This window comes from Heteronotia binoei, chromosome 1 (genome assembly GCF_032191835.1).
Source record: "Heteronotia binoei isolate CCM8104 ecotype False Entrance Well chromosome 1, APGP_CSIRO_Hbin_v1, whole genome shotgun sequence".
Lineage (NCBI taxonomy): Eukaryota > Metazoa > Chordata > Lepidosauria > Squamata > Gekkonidae > Heteronotia > Heteronotia binoei.
Genome location: NC_083223.1, coordinates 278,198,951 through 278,217,287, shown reverse-complemented (window position 1 = coordinate 278,217,287; position 18,337 = coordinate 278,198,951). Strand labels below are relative to the sequence as shown.

General features: G+C 49.8%; 1 protein-coding gene across 3 annotated transcripts in view; it reads right to left on the bottom strand.

The window, feature by feature from the left end:
* The window catches only part of CELF3 (CUGBP Elav-like family member 3), a 176,418-nt gene that overhangs the window by 105,486 nt on the left and 52,595 nt on the right, over nucleotides 1–18,337 (bottom strand). The window lies entirely within an intron of this gene.

Here is an 18,337-nt window from a genome sequence, read left to right as displayed (position 1 = left end):
GGAATCAAACCCGGTGCTCCCAGATAAGAGTCCATGCACTTAACTACCCTGTGATGTGGGTGGGGCTGAGAGGGCTCTGACAGAAGCTGCCCTTTCAAGGACAACTCCTAGGAGAGCTATGGCTGACCCAAGGCCATTCCAGCAGGTGCAAGTGGAGGAGTGGGGAATCAAACTCGGTTCTCCCAGATAAGAGTCCGTATACTTCACCACTACACCAAACTGGCTCTCTTTTGCTTCTTTTTCACTTCTGTCTCCTCCAAGGAGTTGAGGGTGGCAAACATCGGTGATTCCGTTTTATCTCCAACCAGGCAACGGAAGGCGGAGGTGAAGTTTGCCACCTCTGGGTTAGGAAATACCTGGAGATTGTGGTGTGTCCGGAGACTGAGCAAGGTGTCATAGTGAAAGCTCTCTAGGTGCCACCTAAGAACATAAGAGAAGCCATAGAATCATGGAGTTGGAAGGGGCCTCCAGGGTCATCTAGTCCAACCCCCTGCACAATGCAGGGAATTCACAAACGCCTCCCCCTAAATTAACAGGATCCTCATTGCTGTCAGATGGCCATCTAGCCTCTGTTGAAAAACCTCCAAGGAAGGAGAGCCCCCCACCTCCCATGGAGGAAGCCTGTTCCAATGAGGAACTGCTCTAACGGTCAAGAAGTTCTTCCTAGTGTTGAGCCGGAAACTCTTCTGATTTAATTTCAACCCGTTGTGTAACGTACTGAGACAGGAGACGTTGGTAGGGCAACATGCTTTAATGGAGGCACGTTACAAGAGAGCGAACACGCGGGCCGGGCCCCACTTATATACAATATCCCGGAACAACCTCCCTGGCTGGCCAGCCCAATCCTGGCCAGTTAAACTTCCCACCACAGCCTGTGATGGGCGGGGTGTTTCGCACCCTGTGCGGAGTTGCCTGGGGGCGGCCCAGTCACCTCTGCACATGGCCGCGTTTGCTTGGTCTATCGTCCTTGCGTTATATCGTAATGGCATCCTAGCGATACACTACACGTTGGTTCTGGTCCTGTCTTCTGGGGCCATAGAAAACAATTCCACACCATTCTCTTTATGACAGCCCTTCAAGTACTTGAAGATGGTGATTATATCAGTGTCTTGGCCCCACTGGTGGACCTCCTAATGGCACTTGGGTTTTCTGGCCACTGTGTGACACAGAGTGTTGGACTGGATGGGCCATTGGCCTGATCCAACACGGACAATGGAGGTGTGATGAAGATAATGAGGGGTCTGGAGACCAAGTCCTACGAGGAAAGGTTGAAGGAGTTGGGCATGTTTAACCTGGAGAGGAGGCGGCTGAGAGATGATAGGATCACCATCTTCAAGTCCTTGAAGGGCTGTCCTATAGAGGATGGGTGTCATTAAAGGATGGTTTTCTGTGGCCCCCGAAGGTAGGACCAGAACCAATGGGTTGAAATTAAATCAACAGAGTTTCTGGCTCAACATTAGGAAGAACTTCCTGACCGTTCGAGCGATTCCTCAGTGGAACAGGCTTCCTCGGGAGGTGGTGGGCTCTCCTTCCTTGGAGGTTTTTAAACAGAGGTTCGATGGCCATCTGACAACAATGAAGATCCTGTGAATTTGGGGTAGGTATTTGTGGGGGGTTGGACTAGATGACCCTGGAGGTCCCTCCCATCTCTATGATTCTAATAGACCCTAATGGCACTCACTTTGCCCCCTCCCCCCAATCATAAAGAATACAGAGCATCACTGCCCCAGACAGAGAGTCCTAACAATACACTGTGGCTAATAGCCACTGATGGACCTCTGCTCCAGATGTTGATCCAATCCCCTCTTGAAGCTGTCTATGCTTGTAGCCGCCGCCACCCCCTGTGGCAGTGAATTCCACGTGTTAATCGCCCTTTGGGTGAAGAGGACTTCCCTTTATCCGTTCTAACCCGACTGCTCAGCAATTTCATTGAATGTCCACGAGTTCTCATATTGTGAGAAAGGGAGAAAAGTCCTTCTTTCTCTGCCTGGAGCTTGGCAACCCTAGCTGCACTCCCACAAACACTCAATGAAGTCTGTCCAATTCCCAGCTTTTCATACTGGGGGTGGGGGTTGGTTAGGACAAAAAATTGACGGCTGGCCTTTGAGGCGTGCTGTATCCATTCGAACACAGATCTGCTGCGTGCCAATTTCCTGGTTCGGAGTTTCACTGCAAAACTGGCAGCGTGCTTACCCAGGGTCAGTGGAAACGCGCCCTCCCCACCTGCAGCTAAAAGACTCACATTACAACCCTGGAAAGATAAAAGCCCACCTCCGGTAAATCAATGGAGAAAAGACCTTAGCGCTCTATCAACACTGGAACATACGGCAAATAGATGCCAAATTGCGCACAGACTTATTTTTAGATAGTTGGAAATCATTTATAGCCGGGGTGGCCAACGGTAGCTCTCCAGATGTTTTTTGCCTACAACTCCCATCAGCCCCAGCCATTGGCCATGCTGGCTGGGGCTGATGGGAGTCGTAGGCAAAAAACATCTGGAGAGCTACCGTTGGCCACCCCTGATTTATAGAAACCGATGTGCGGATTGGTCAAGTATTTACGTATCTTTTTCTTTTTTCCCCCTTAAAAAAAACATAGCTGCTGGATTTTAAGGGTTCCCCCCCCCTTTGCTCTTTTTTTGGAAGAAATGGGGGGGGGGTGCGGGAGGAAGGGAGAAGATGCTTTTGGCATTAACCACACAACGTCAAACCACTCACACCATCAAATCAGGGTTGCCAGGTCCAGTTCAAGAAATATCCGGGGACTTCGGGGGCGGAGCCAGGAGCAAAGTTGGGACGAGCATCATCGAACGCCAAAGGGAGTTCTGGCCGCCACATTTAAAGGGACCGCACAACTTTCAAATGCCTTCCCTCCGTTGGAAATAATGAAGCATAGGGGCATCTTCTTTGGCGGCTCATAGAATTGGACCCCCTGGTCCAATCCTTTTGGAACTTGGAGGGCGTTTTGAAGAGAGGCGTTGGTGTCATGAGCCCTGACGAGGAGGAGCTGGAAGGGTTAACAGACCTGGAAGAGTGTCCAGCCAGTTCCTCAGCTGAACAAACAGCAGCTGGCCCATCAATCACTCTCCAGGCACCGGTGTCAGCTGTCGACGATCAATCTCTTCCAAGCTCTCCTCCTCCCATCTCAAGAGTTCGAAGCAGGCTCCGGAAAGAACTTTCAGAGCAAAGACATGAGGCACGCCGAGGCTTCAGATCTCTCAGCCCTGAGTTCTAGCAGAGTCACTGCCACCCAGGGAGCAGGCTGATTGAGACTCCCATGTAGCTCCCACCCAGGACCTGGTAACCTTGTGGAAGCAACAAGTCTATTCTCTGGCTTGCATCCACACTCCTGCCTGATTCCTGATCCTGACCTACTTGATTTCCTTGGCACCCTGACCTTTTGGCTTTTGGACGTTACTTCTGATTCCGGTTTGTGATTCTGCATTGGTGACTTGGCTCCTGCTTGACTTCCTGGACTTTGGCCTTGGACTGGCTTTGGACTCCTGCCCGCCCGAGAACGTGACCATTGGATGCTATGCTGCAAATTTGGTGCCTCCGCATCAAACAGCAGCCCCCCAGAGCCCCAGATACCTGCAAATCAATTCTCTATTATACACTATGGGAATCGGTCTCCCTAGGGAATCATGGAGTGCCCAGCAGACATTTCCCTCCCCCTGCTTTCTGATGACCCTAAAGCGGGGGGAGGGCCTCCAAACTGGGGGATCCCCTGCCCCCACCTGGGGATTGGCAACCCTACATCTAATCCAGGAACGTCTCTTCAAATATGCAATGGTACATGAACAGCCGTCGAGTGTCCAGATCACGTGATGTGATGGTATCTCTTTGCTCTGGGAAGACCTCCCCTGGAGTCTTGTGTTCAGTTTTGGGCACCACATTTTAAGAAGGATCTAGACAAGCTGGAACGGGTCCAGAGGAGGGTGATGAAAATGGTGAGGGGTCTGGAGACCAAGTCCTATGAGGAAAGGCTGAAGGAGCTGGGGATGTTTAGCCTGGAGAGGAGGAGGCTGAGAGGTGATAGGATCACCATCTTCAAGGACTTGAAGAGCTGTCCTATAGAGGGGTTTGGAGACCAAGTCCTATGAGGAAAGGCTGAAGGAGCTGGGGATGTTTAGCCTGGAGAGGAGGCGGCTGAGAGGTGATAGGATCACCATCTTCAAGTACTTGAAGGGCTGTCCTATAGAGGGGTCTGGAGACCAAGTCCTATGAGGAAAGGTTGAAGGAGCTGGGGATGTTTAGTCTGGAGAGAAGGCGGCTGAGAGGTGATAGGATCACCATCTTCAAGTCCTTGATGGGCTGTCCTAAAGAGGATGGTGTGGATTTGTTTTCTGTGGCCCCGGAAAGTCGGACCAGAACCAAAGGGTTGAAATTAAATCAAAAGAGTTTCCGGCTCAACATTAGGAAGAACCTTCTGACCGTTAGAGCAGTTCCTCAGTGGAACAGGCTTCCTCCTTGGGAGGTAGTGGGCTCTCCTTCCTTGGAGGCTAGATGGCCATCTGACAGCAGTGAAGATCCTGTGAATTTAGTGGGAGGTGTGGAGAAACGCCATTTTAGTCAGTGGTGGTGCTTCATTTGGCAGGGATCAGTAAATCCCTCAGCGGGCTTTGTAGCCTTCCTCTCACTCCCCCCCCTCCCTTCCAGAGCCAAACCAACAACGCTAGGGGGAAAATCTCCTAGAGAGGCAGGAAATGCTGTTGTTCCTTGCATGTGTTAGGCAGGAAGAGAGGGCAGATTTGAACTGGGGCTCGAGCGAGCATGTGGTGAGCAATGGAGGCTCCTGCCTGTGGGGGAGGCCTGCTCAGGAAAATGAGGCCTCCAGGCAGGCAGACTAAGTAAGTAATTCACAAGACAGGGCAAGTGTAGATCAGGGCCAGCCGGATGCGTTTATAATCAACTTTTCTTTGTATGCTGTTTGCTGTGTTGGGCTGTGCTGTGCTAATTTTGTAGATGCAACTGTTTTTGTTTTGTTTTTCTTCCCCTATTGTTTTCTCTTTTAAATAAATGTTTTTTTTTTCTGTTTTAAATGCTGGCAGTCAAACTCTGTACCACATAGATCCCCAGACCGCTTTAGACCACGCTGTGTTAAGAAGGGGGCCCCGGGTAAGAAGGGGGAAGGCATGCAGTTGGATAAGGTGCCAATCCTCCAGGGGTGCCCCAAAGAAGCGCTGAGGTCTCTGTGAAACCCAAGTGCAGGGTGGCAGAGGACCTTGAGGCCTAGCCTCACAGCTGGAGAGGGGGATTGGGAGTCCTGTTCCTCTCAATCTGAACCCCAGGACTGAGCAGGTGGTGGCAGCGAGCCCGAGGGGCAGGAGGAGACATAGCTCCCTCCAGGAGTTGGCGACTCCATAGGGAGCTGACGGGACCGGGCCTGAAGGCAGAATCGGGCCGGTTCCGCCACACTTGGCGGCAGCGGTGGGATAAGAACAAACAGAGAACTTGATTGGCCAGGCATTTTTGGTTTTTGATACGTGCAAGCACCCAGAGAAAGCAACAGAGGTTTTGTTTTATTTTCGGGTCAACTGGAGTAGGGAAAGTTTAGCTAGTTAGGATGGAGCGTGCTAAGATGCGGGAAATCCTGAAGATGACAAAGCCACAGCTCCAGGAAGAGTGTGCAAAGCACAAGCTGGAGTGTGACAACATGACTGTAGTAGATATGAAAGACCTCCTTTTGGAGTATCATCAGCATGCAGGGGCACTTGCAAAAGTGGCTCCCACCCAGTCAGAAGTAATCTTGCAGCTACAGTTGGAACTGGCAAGAATGCGTATCGAGGCGGACCGAGACCGCAGACGGGAGGAACGAGAGAGAGAGGAACGACAAGCAGAGAGGGACAAGATCCGCAGACACCACGAAAGAGAGAGGGAGGAGATCCGCAGACAGGAGGAACGAGAGAGAGAGGAAAGACAAGCTGAGAGGGAGCTGAGACAAGCTGAGCTCCGCAGACAGGAGGAAAGAGAGAGAGCTGAGATCCACCGACGGGAGCAGGAAGAGCAACGTCGCCATGAGCTTGAGGTGCTACGTCTGGAAGCTGAACTAAGCAAAGAGATCCAAGTCACCCCCAAGGACTTTGCAGTGTACCAAGAGGGAGAAGACCCCTCCATATACCTCTCCAACTTTGAGAGGGCAGCCAAACAGTGGGGGATTGCAGAGGAGGACTATATGTCTTACCTCTGTAGCAACCTGACTGGAGAACTTTCAGCCATCTATCACAGCATGCCTATGGAAGATGGGGGGATAACTTTTGCGGCCTATAAAGCCACTGTATTTAAAAGGTTTAAACTGGGGCCAGACCACTCCCGAAAGCAGTTCAGGGGTTTAGCTCCACAAGAATGTAAGTCCTATTCTGAAGGTGGGGTAATGAAGGAACAGACAGTTCCAGTGTTATTGGGCCAGGATTTGTTGGTTGGCCAGTACTCTATCAAGGCTGTACCCCGCAGCCAAACCCCCAGGGGAAAGTGGGAGGAGGAAGGCAACTTTAAGGAAGCCACCTCACCACCAACCAGGGAGGGGGAAATAACCCAGGTTACTGAGGACGAAGAGAGGGCAGTCACCCAGGAGGGGGAGGACCAGCCTATCTCAAGCCCTGGAGTAGGGTGTTCCCAAGGGGAAGAGGGGTGTAGCTTTCCCCAAGTGCAGGAAGAGGCTGTAGATGTTCCTAGCGAGGAAGGGAACCTGTCTAGCGTAAAGGATGTGCAAGCTGAAGAGACCGAGGTGGAGAGTGGAGATTTCACAGGAGGTTCTGAGAGCAGCAAGGCTAATGTGGGCTCAGAGGAGCACATAGCTGAAGGCTTGGGGGGACGGGAGCGGTTCCAGAAGGGGGTCCGGAGTGGCCTTAGGTTGGAACCGGTTCACCAAGTAGCTGTGGATCAGGAAGTGGGATCGTCCGAGACGCTCTCAAAACAGGTCGTCTTGAAGCAGGGCAGACAGGAATCCTGGGAAGCTGTGGGACCTTCCAGGCAGGAAGGGGGTCAGTTGGGTAGTGCTGAAAAACCAACCGAGGGGACTGAGAACCCAAGCCAAACCCTCAGGGGAAGGTGGGGGGAGGAAGGCAACGTTAGGGAAGCCACCTCACCACCAACCAGGGAGGGGGAGGACCAGCCTGTCTCAAGCCCTGCAGGAGGGTGTGCCCAATGGGAAGAGGGGTGCCAATTTCCGCAAGGGCAGCAGGATGCTGTGCAGCCTTCCAGGCAGGAAGGAGCTCAGTTGGCTGACACTGAAAAACCAACTGAGGGGGCGGAGAACCCAGATCAAACGTTGGCTGGGTGTTCTGGAAACAGTGGGACTAGGGGTGGCTTGAAGGAACAGGTGACAGGAAGTCTGGGGGAGCCAGAAATGTTCCTGTCTGAGGTTCAAAGTGACCCTAGGCTGGATCCACTGTGTGAGGTGGCAAGGGACCAGAAAGTGGAGTTCGCAGAAGCTGAGACAGGGGATAGGGTGATGGTTGTCCTGCCACTTCATACTGGTGAACGGAAAGTGGAATGGGAGGGACCCCATGTGATTGTGGATGACCTAGACGAGGCTACTTATGTGGGGGCTATGGAGAACATGGGAAAGGCAGTTAAAGTGGTGCAGGGGAATATACCACAGCCATTCTCTGAGAGGTCCATGGGGTTGCATATAGGTAGGAAGGAAGGAAACAAAAAGAAGCTGGGACAGCAATTGTTTGGAGCCCCAGAGGTGGTTTTCTGGGAGGACAGAGTGGACAGAGGGAACATTCCTCCAATGAGGGATAAAGAAGAGGCAACTGTGTGGGAACTGGGCAGTTTCCAACCTCATATGTGGGGCCAGGGATTTCCTCCTTTGATGGACCACTCATCCCAGCAACAGCAGCAACGGAGGGAGAGCACCAAACTCCAGAGGTGGTCCTGGGAGATGGAGGAGTACATCTTAAAGACTGGACATTCCTCCTGCATGCAGCAATGCAACGTTTTGTCCAGAAAGGACATGGACACCGAGGTTGTGGGACTTTGTGTATTATTGGAGAAATACCTGAATGTTTGTGTAATATTTTGGTTAATGGGTTTCTCCTTGTTTGATTGGATTCTGCTACGGGGTCACCTCTGTAGGAGGCAACCCCTCCGGCTCAGAATTTAAGGAGGGGGAAGTGTGGAGAAACGCCATTTTAGTCAGTGGTGGTGCTTCATTTGGCAGGGATCAGTAAATCCCTCAGCGGGCTTTGTAGCCTTCCTCTCACTCCCCCCCTCCCTTCCAGAGCCAAACCAACAACGCTAGGGGGAAAATCTCCTAGAAAGGCAGGAAGTGCTGTTGTTCCTTGCATGTGTTAGGCAGGAAGAGAGGGCAGATTTGAACTGGGGCTCGAGCAAGCATGTGGTGAGCAATGGAGGCTCCTGCCTGTGGGGGAGGCCTGCTCAGGAAAATGAGGCCTCCAGGCAGGCAGACTAAGTAAGTAATTCACAAGACAGGGCAAGTGTAGATCAGGGCCAGCCGGATGCGTTTATAATCAACTTTTCTTTGTATGCTGTTTGCTGTGTTGGGCTGTGCTGTGCTAATTTTGTAGATGCAACTGTTTTTGTTTTGTTTTTCTTCCCCTATTGTTTTCTCTTTTAAATAAATGTTTTTTTTTTCTGTTTTAAATGCTGGCAGTCAAACTCTGTACCACATAGATCCCCAGACCGCTTTAGACCACGCTGTGTTAAGAAGGGGGCCCCGGGTAAGAAGGGGGAAGGCATGCAGTTGGATAAGGTGCCAATCCTCCAGGGGTGCCCCAAAGAAGCGCTGAGGTCTCTGTGAAACCCAAGTGCAGGGTGGCAGAGGACCTTGAGGCCTAGCCTCACAGCTGGAGAGGGGGATTGGGAGTCCTGTTCCTCTCAATCTGAACCCCGGGACTGAGCAGGTGGTGGCAGCGAGCCCGAGGGGCAGGAGGAGACATAGCTCCCTCCAGGAGTTGGCGACTCCATAGGGAGCTGACGGGACTGGGCCTGAAGGCAGAATCGGGCCGGTTCCGCCACAGGAGGTGTTTGTGAGTTTCCTGCATTGTGCAGGGGGTTGGACTAGATGACCCTAGAAGTCCCTTTATGATTCTATGACCAATGGGTTGAAATTAAATCAAAAGAGTTTTCAGCTCAACATTAGGAAGAACTTCCTGACTGTTAGAGCAATTCTTCAGTGGAACAGGCTTCCTCGGGAGGTGGTGGGCTTTCCTTCCTTGGAGGTTTTTAAACAGAGGCTAGATGGCCATCTGACAGCAATGAAGATCCTGTAAATTTAGGGGGAGGTGTTTGTGGATTTCCTGCATTCTGCAGGGGGTTGGACTAGATGACCCTGGAGGTCCCTTCCAACTCTTCTGTGATTCTATGAAATGATTATAGTGACCAATGATTACTAAGACTGTATAGCAATACAATAGTACGGGGATGGCCAACGGTAGCTCTCCAGATGTTTTTTGCCTACAACTTTCATCAGCCCCAGCCAGCATGGCCAATGGCTGGGGCTGATGGGAGTTGTAGGCAATAAACATCTGGAGAGCTACTGTTGGCCACCCTTGCATAGTGTGATAATGGTGAGAATACACAAATGTGTAGAGACAGACAAAACTCTCAAAGAAGCCTTGAGCCATTTCTGAGCTGGTGCCTGTTTGAAGTTAATTGAGACTCTGGGCGTTTTCGCACAGAGCTTACCCCGGAGCGACGTCCCTCTTCACCGCTCAGCGTCTGCGCGGATTTCGCACCAACTGCTCTGCAGAGCTGCGAAGAGCCACAAAGTGCCGAGCCTTTTGTGTCGCAAATGTAAACCGCTAAAAACCAGTTTACGTTAGCGACGCAAAAGCCGTGGCTCTTTGCGGCTCTGCGGAGCAGTTGGTGCGAATTCCGCGCAGACGCTGCGCGGTGAAGAGGGACGTCGCTCCGGGGTAAGCTCTGTGCGAAAACGCCCTCTATGTCCTGTGTGATGAAACATTGTGAGATGACTTCAGTGTTCTATGGAAGAGGTTGTTGCTACTGTACGAATTGCGAAGCTGTACGGATTGTGGTTCGTGGACGATTTGATTTGAAGGGAAACGGAGCAGAGCTTTCCATTGCGTGAAGATTTGCCGAAGCAAGAGCTACAAGTCGACTCCCTGCACTTCGGTGCTCTGCAATCTTCCACGAATGCTCTCTTTTGAGAGTTGTGTCTGTGTCTCTTTGCATTTGTGTATTCTCACCAGTATCACATTCTTGTATTGCTATATAGTCTTAATAATTGTTGGCAGTGCGAGCACGCTAAAAAATTCTGGGCTCAGATCAATAGATGGTCCCCCAAAATTTTAAAAATAAAAACTCGCCACTCACCTGAGCTATACCTTTTAAACATCTGTAGAGAAAATATCCCCAAAACAATGATAAAGTTATTGTTGCATATAGTTACGGTAGCTAGAATACTATATGCTAAATACTGGAAGATGTCCAAGATACCTAATAGGGAGGAATTCGTATCCAAATTATTAGAGGCTGCAGAATCAGATTTACTGTCCACAAGATTGAATGATGGTAACTTTCAAAAATGCAAAAAGGAATGGGACCCCATCTATATTTGGGTCAAAAGCAAAGGTTTTGTTACGGAGTAACAGAAATTTAAATCGATTAACCCCTCTCACTCCTTGTGTGAATGGGGATGTCTTTGTAGTTATGTGTCGTATTTAGGTCTTTATGTTGTTTATGTTCATTAATGTATGATTTGTATGTGAAATATTTTATATTGTTGTCTGAAAATAAATTTTTTTTTGTTAAACTTGAATAATTGTTGGTCACTATAGCCAGTTGCGGTTGTGTGTTTATTCGATCCCCAGGTGGGGACAGGGAATTCCCCGGTTTGGAGGCCCTCCCCCCGCTTCAGGGTCATCAGAAAGGGGGGGAGGGAAATGTCTCCTGGGCACTCCATTATTTGCTATGGAGACCGATTCCCATAGGGTATAATGGAAAATTGATCTGTGGGTATCTGGAGCTCTGGGCTCTTTTTTGAGGTAAAGGCACCAAATTTGCAGCACAGCATTCAGTGCCTCTCCTCAAAATACCCCCAACGTTTCAAAAGGATTGGACCAGGGGGTCCACTTCTATGAGCCCCAAAAGGAGGTGCCCCTATCCTTCGTTGTTTCTAATGTAGCGAAGGCATTTAAAAGGTGTGTGGTCCCTTTAAATGCGATGGCCAGCGCTCCCTTTGGAGTTCAATGATGCTTGCCACAACCTTGCTCCTGGCTCCACCCCAAAGTCTCCTGGCTCCACCCCCTAAAGTCTCCTGGCACCACCCCCAAAGTCTCCTGGCTCCACCCCCAAAGTCCCCAGATACTTCTTGAATTGGACTCGGCAACCCTACGTAAACTCGGGTGGCTCGGCCCAACGGTCCCACCTGCCATCCTCACCGCTCCACGGAGAAACGTAGCCATCTGGTCCTCACCCGCCCCCCCCTCACGTCATGAAACTGTGGAGCGACGGAGCGAAAAGTGCCGCCTCATAGACATTTTGAAGGGAGGAAAGTCATGAAATTAAGGTTGCCAACTCCAGGTGGGGAAATTCCTGGAGATTTGGGGTGGAATCCGGAGAGAGGACAGTTGGCGGGGGAATCCGGAGAGAGGACAGTATGAACGCCTCAGAGACCACCTTCCGAAGAAGCCATTTCCCCCAACATGGAACTGATCTCCTGGAGATTTATTTCAAGAAGATAGATCAAAATGGCCGCCGGGCTTTCTCTATAGCAGGAACTCCTTTGCACATTCAGCCACACCCTCCTGAGGTAGCCAATCCTCCAGGAGCTTACAGGTAGGGTTGCCAATCCCCAGGCAAGACCTTGCAAATGGAAACTTAATTGTGTGTGACGTTTACGGAATCTTGCCTTGCTCTGATGATTGTAGAAAAGCTGGCCAAAGCTTTCATCGAAACGAGGGAAGATAAAGTACGACCTTGTCGCTGTGTATGCTGTGCTTTAAGAATGATTGAATCTCAAGAATTTCAAGAATTTCTACTGAAGACTATAACTCATATCAGCTTTGGGTATCTTCAGTATAAACAATTTTTATTAGTAACATATGGTAGCAGAATTATATCTACAACTTATAAAGAGCTTAAAATGAAAGAAAAATCTTTCTACCCCATATCTTACTTTCCTCCCACCCCTCCCTCCATTACTTGACCCCCGCCAGTGTTATTTTTTTAAAAAAAACAAATATTAAAGGTACCCTTAACTGTTAAGAAAAAACAAAAAAAAAACCCTCCAAAAATTATATTCTTATTTTAAAAATCTTAATCATCAAAAATTGTCCAATGTCCTTTTATTTTCCACTCTTTCTCTACGTATCTTCTGAATTTCTTCCACTCCAAATTAAAAAGTTCTAAATCATAGTCTCTTAGTTTTCTTGTTAATTTGTCCATTTCACTCCATGACATAACTTTTGTAATCCAGTCCCATTTTTCTGGTATTTTTTCTTGCTTCCATAACTGCGCATACAATGTCCTAGCAGCTGAGAGCAAGTACCATATTAAAGCTTTGGGTATCTTCAGAAGCAATGATTAAATGGTCGCAGAATTTGGGAAAGACCATACAGTTGGAACAATGGTCGCAAGCATGGAAAAACAATTATAAAGTTATCAAACCAGCTAGTTACAGGGAAAATTTTTATAAAATGTTCCATAGGTGGTACATTACACCAGTACTAGTGTCCAAAATGAACAATGGTCTTTCACCCAAGTGTTGGAAGTGTGGAATTAAGCCAGGTACATTTTATCATGCATGGTGGACTTGTGATATTGTTAAAAAATTTTGGGTGAAAGTTTATATATTTTTAAAAGAAATGTTAGGTATGAATTTTCATTTTGAACCAGAGACAATGTTACTATCTATGATCGGTAAGGAGATACCAAAAGAAGACGAACATTTGGTGATTTATACTATCACTGCTGCTAGAATTTTAATAGCCAAATATTGGAAGAAAGGGAATTGCCCAAATTTGGAGGAATTGGTGGGAAAAAGTGCTTTTTGCCGCTGAGGCAGATATACTTTCAGCCCTTCTGAAAGGGCAGGCGAAACCAGTAGCAAGTAATAAATGGAAGAAATTGTACAGATGGATTGAAAGGAAGACAGAAGGGAAAGAAGGAGGGGGAAATTAGGCTGAAGAGGAATTTATGTTATGATAATAATCTACTTTATTTAAAAGTGATAATTAACGTGTTGTTTGAATCCACTTTCACTCTCTGTTTTTTGTTTTATGTTTCATGTATAGGGATTACTCAGAATTACCCGGATGAATGTTTTAACTCTTTTGTTAAGATCGTTTGTTTATTCTCAATAAAGTTATAAAATTTTTAAAAAAAGAAGGAAAAAAAAGAAGAAGCAAGACTAGCGATCCCGTTGGTAGGAGAAGGACTTTAGACGAAACTGACTGGTCGCCTTTAAAAGTACTTCGTTAGAACTTCTTTTTGGGTGTTTGCACCAGGGTACGTTTGTTAAGATATCATTGTTTGCATATGAGAGTTGTTAATAGGTTTGTTATCTATTTCTAACATTTGTACTGTGACTTCTTGTTGAGGCTGGTTAGCACGGAACCCTTTGGGGTTTCCTTCTGTCACTCTCGGCCGTGTTTCTCTATTTGGTTTACACACAATCCCCGAGGCGGGGACAGGGGATCCACCAGTCTAGAGACCCTTCCCCTACTTCAGGGTCATCCGAAAAGGGGGGAGGGAAATATCTGCTGGGCACTCCGTTATTCTCTATGGAGACTGATTCCCATAGAGCAGCGTTTCCCATTTGCAGGGTCGTGACCCGGTACTGGGCCACAGAACCCTCAATACCGGGTCACCAGGGGCAGCCCGACAGCCCCCTCCCCTCTCTATTTACCTTCAGCGCTGCCCCCCCCAAGCCTCTGCCACCTGTAGCACTCAGAGAGAGTGCTACAGACACTGCGTGCTAGCCAGAAGCCCTCCCGTTCCTCTCTTTTGTTCGGAAACAACAGAGAGGGCGGGGAAAGCTCTGGGCCGGCACATGGTCTCTGTGTCGCTCCCTGAGCGTCCTCCGCCCGGAGGACGATCAGGGAGCAAAACTGAAACGGTGCACTGGCCAGAAGCCCTCCCCCGACAACATCAGAGAGGGCAGGGAAAGCTCCTGGCTGGCACACTGTGTCGCTCCCTGAGCATTCTCGGCCCGGACCACGGGGAGAGAACCGGGCCATGGAGGGGGAAAGTTTGGGAAACCCTGCCATAGAGCATAATGGAGAATTGATTCACGAGTATCTGGGCCTCTTGGGGGGGGGGGGTTCTGGTTTTTGAGGGAGAGGCAGCATAGCATCTAATGCCTCCCCTCAAAAGACCCTCCAAGTTTCAAAAGGATTGGACCAGGGAGCCCTATTCTGTGAGCCCCCAAAGAAGATACCCCTCTCCTTCATTATTTCCAGTGGAGGGAAGGCACTGAAAAGGTGTGTGGTCCCATTCAATGTGATGGCAGGAACTCTCTTTGGAGTTCAATGATGCTTGTCTCAACCTTGCTCCTGGCTCCACCCCCAATGTCTCCTGGCTCCACCCCCAGTGTCTCCTGCGCCACCCCCAAAGTCCCCAGAAATTTCTTGAATTGGACCTGGCAACCCCACTTATAGGCCTCCTATTGCAGGACCTACCGTAAGCTTCTGGAGGATTGGCTACAGGGTTGCCAAGTCCCCTGCAACCTCCGGCGGGGGACTGTTTTTGCACCTGCAGAGTGCGCAGGGCGCGGTGGCGTCACTCGCAAGTGATGTCATCATGCCGGCGACGTAGTGCGCCGGCCGCTGTAGGAGCTCCCAGGAAAACTCTATGGTTTTCCCGGATGCTCTAGCAATTTGGGAGGGAAAACTCTATGGTGCAATGTGGGCAGGCGGATTGGGAACCTCCGGGGCGGGGGAACCCCCGCCCGGCCCGGGAACGTGGCAGCCCTAATTGGCTGTATCAGGGGGTGTGGCCTAATACGCAAAGGAGTTCCTGCTGCCAAAAAAAGCCCTGAAAACGGGTAGCCACGTTAGCCTGTTTGTAGGTGTAGAAAAGAGCAAGAGTCCTGTAGCATAAATACGAACAGAATCCGTGGCAGGCGTTCCTGACTCACTCGCTCTCTTCCTCGGATCCAGCTCGACTGTGAGCCCTTCTGTCCTCCTGTCTTGGAGAGCGGAGGGGTTTCAGATGCCAGATGCTCTTGTCATTTGCCTGCCGTTCTCGTCATTCGGCAGCTGAAATCCCTCCCCTCTTCAAGACAGGAGGACAGATGGGCTCCTCGGCTAGCTGGATCGGAGGAAGTGAGCCGTGACTCACGAACACGCACGTCCTGCCAAAAATCTTGCCAGTCTCGGGCCTTTACTTCAGCGGGAGCTCACAGAAGCACAGCTCCCGGACCTTTCTGAGGGTTCCCCCTCTTCCTCCCCACCCACCTTGTCCATTGAATAGGAGGTGCAGCTGCATAACAATCCCTGGATGAGGAGAGCAGGCAGCCAGCCAGCCAGCCACCAGGGGCTTTGCCACGCCCCCAGCAGCCCTCATTAACCCCTGGAGAAGCCCGCGCCGCCCTTTTGCCACTTCTGATGTGATTTTGGGCGGCGGGAGGTTTGCTGGCCTTTTGACTGGGGATGTGTGGCCAAGGAGAGCCCCAGGCGAGTGAGGCCTGGTTGGGATGGCTGGATCTATAGCCAGCCAAAGCAGGCCTCGCTTGCCCGGGGCTCTCTTTTCTTGCATTGGGTTGCTTTTGGCTGGTGGGGGGGGCAGCATATGCTAATGAATTATGCTAATAAGCTCCACCACCTATCTTTCTACAAAACGACCCCTGATTTTATCCAATTTTATTTTTATTTGAACAAATTTGTATCCCGCCCTCCCCTGACGGGCTTGGGGAGGCGGTAATGAGTAGGGACTAGGGTTGCCAGGTCCGATTCAAGAAATATCTGGGGACTTTGGGGGTGGAGCCAGGAGCAAGGGTGTGACAAGCACAATTCAGCTCCAAAAGGAGTTCCGGCCGTCACATTTGAAGGGACCACACTCCTTTTGAATGCCTTCCCTACATTTGGAAATAATGAAGGATAGGGGCGCCTTCTTTGGGGGCTCCTAGCATTGGATCCCCTGGTCCAATCTTTTTAAAATTGGAGGGTATTTTGAGGAGAGGTACCAGACACTATGCTGCAAATTTGGTGCGTCTACCTCAAAAAGCAACTCCTATAGAGTGCCAGATACCTTTAGATCAATTCTCCATTATACCCTAGGGGAATCGGTCTTTATACGGAATAGGGCTGCCAAGTTCACGGATGGGGCGGGGCTTTTCCTGATGTCATCGTGCTGGCGATGTTGCGTGCGAGCTGCTCCAAGAGCTTCCAGGAAAACTCTATGGTTTTCCCAGATGCTGTAGCAATTTGGGAGGGAAAACTCTATGGTACCACAGAGTTTCCCCAGAAGCTCCTAGAGTGGCTGGCATACCCGTGGATCAGCCCCCCCAGAGGCCCAGATACCAGAGACTGTGGGGGACTTGTCAACCTTAATAGGGAATAATGGAGTGCCCAGTAGATATTTTCCTTGGCTTTCTGATGGCCCTGAGGCAGGGGGGAGGGCCTCCGAACTAGGGGATCCCCTGCCCCCACTTGGGGATTAGCAAACACTAGAAACAAACCACTGCGTTTTCTATGTTGCATATAAATGCTTAAGCAATTTCTTTCCTAATGATGCAATTATATTATTATCATCACAAACCAAAATTCGTGCAAGCTGCAAAGTAACACCGCATTGTAACCTGTGAGCCATTGCCTTTAGCATGGGTTCCAAAGCTAAAAGGAAGCGGCCAGCAGAAGGTGAACGAAACAGAACTGAACCTAGGACCTGTGTAGCCGCATCACCTGTCAGACTTCGGTCTGCTACCCATAGGAGGAATCCTATACAAGCGTGGCTCTGTCTACGTCTTTCAAGCAAAGGAGAACTGAGACAGTGGACTGTAAGGTACTGCCTTACAAGAGTGACGTGAGATAACATTCTGATTTTGAAAGAACTACCTTACAAGAGTGGTGTGAAATAACTTTTTGATTTTTCTATGGACATTTAATGCATTTTGGTTTGTGATGATAATAATATAATTGCATCGTTATGAAAGAAATTGCTTAATTGGAGAGCCAGTTTGGTGTGGAGAGCAAGTTTGGTGTAGTGGTTAAGAAGAAGAAGAAGATATTGGATTTATATCCCGCCCTCCACTCCGAAGAGTCTCGGAGCGGTTCACAATCTCCTTTACCTTCCTCCCCCACAACAGACACCCTGTGAGGTGGGTGGGGCTGGAGACGGCTCTCACAGCAGCTGCCCTTTCAAGGACAACCTCTGCTGGAGCTATGGCTGACCCAAGGCCATGCTAGCAGGTGCAAGTGGAGGAGTGGGGAATCAAACCCGGTTCTCCCAGATAAGAGTCCGCACACTTAACCACTACACCAAACTGGATCTCCCAAGTGTGCGGACTCTTACCTGGGAGAACCGGATTTGATTCCCCACTCCTCCACTTGTGCCGGCTAACATGGCCTTGGGTCAACCATAGCTCTGGCAGAGGTTGTCCTTGAAAGGGCAGCTGCTGTGAGAGCCCTCTCCAGCCCCACCCACCTCACAGGGTGTCTGTTGTGGGGGAGGAAGGGAAAGAAGATTGTGAGCCGCTCTGAGACTCTTCGGAGTGGAGGGCGGGATATAAATCCAATATCTTCATCTACCTCACAGGGTGTCTGTTGTGGGGGAGGAAGGGAAAGGAGATTGTGAGCCGCTCTGAGACTCTTCGGAGTGGAGGGCGGGATATAAATCCAATATCTTCATCTACCTCACAGGGTGTCTGTTGTGGGGGAGGAAGGGAAAGGAGATTGAGAGCCGCTCTGAGTCTCTTCGGAGTGGAGGGCGGGATATAAATCCAATATCTTCATTACCTCACAGGGTGTCTGTTGTGGGGGAGGAAGGGAAAGGAGATTGTGAGCTGCTCTGAGACTCTTCGGAGTGGAGGGCGGGATATAAATCCAATATCTTCATTACCTCACAGGGTGTCTGTTGTGGGGGAGGAAGGGAAAGGAGATTGTGAGCCGCTCTGAGACTCTTCGAAGTGGAAGGCAGGATATAAATCCAATATCTTCTTCTTCTTAAGAATTTATTCGCAACATAAAAACGCAGTGGTTTATTTCTAGTGTTTGCTAATCTGTACACTGGAGTTTCTGGTTTGCCCACCTGGGGATTGGGAACCCTACAACAACCCTGTCAGGTAGATTAGGCTGAGAAAGTGTGATCTGTTGTAATTCCTGGGGCTGCCTCCGGGGGAACTGGGAACGCAGGATAAAAGGAAGAAGGCAAAAACTGAGGGACAGAAGAGCAGCCTCTCTCCCCTTGCG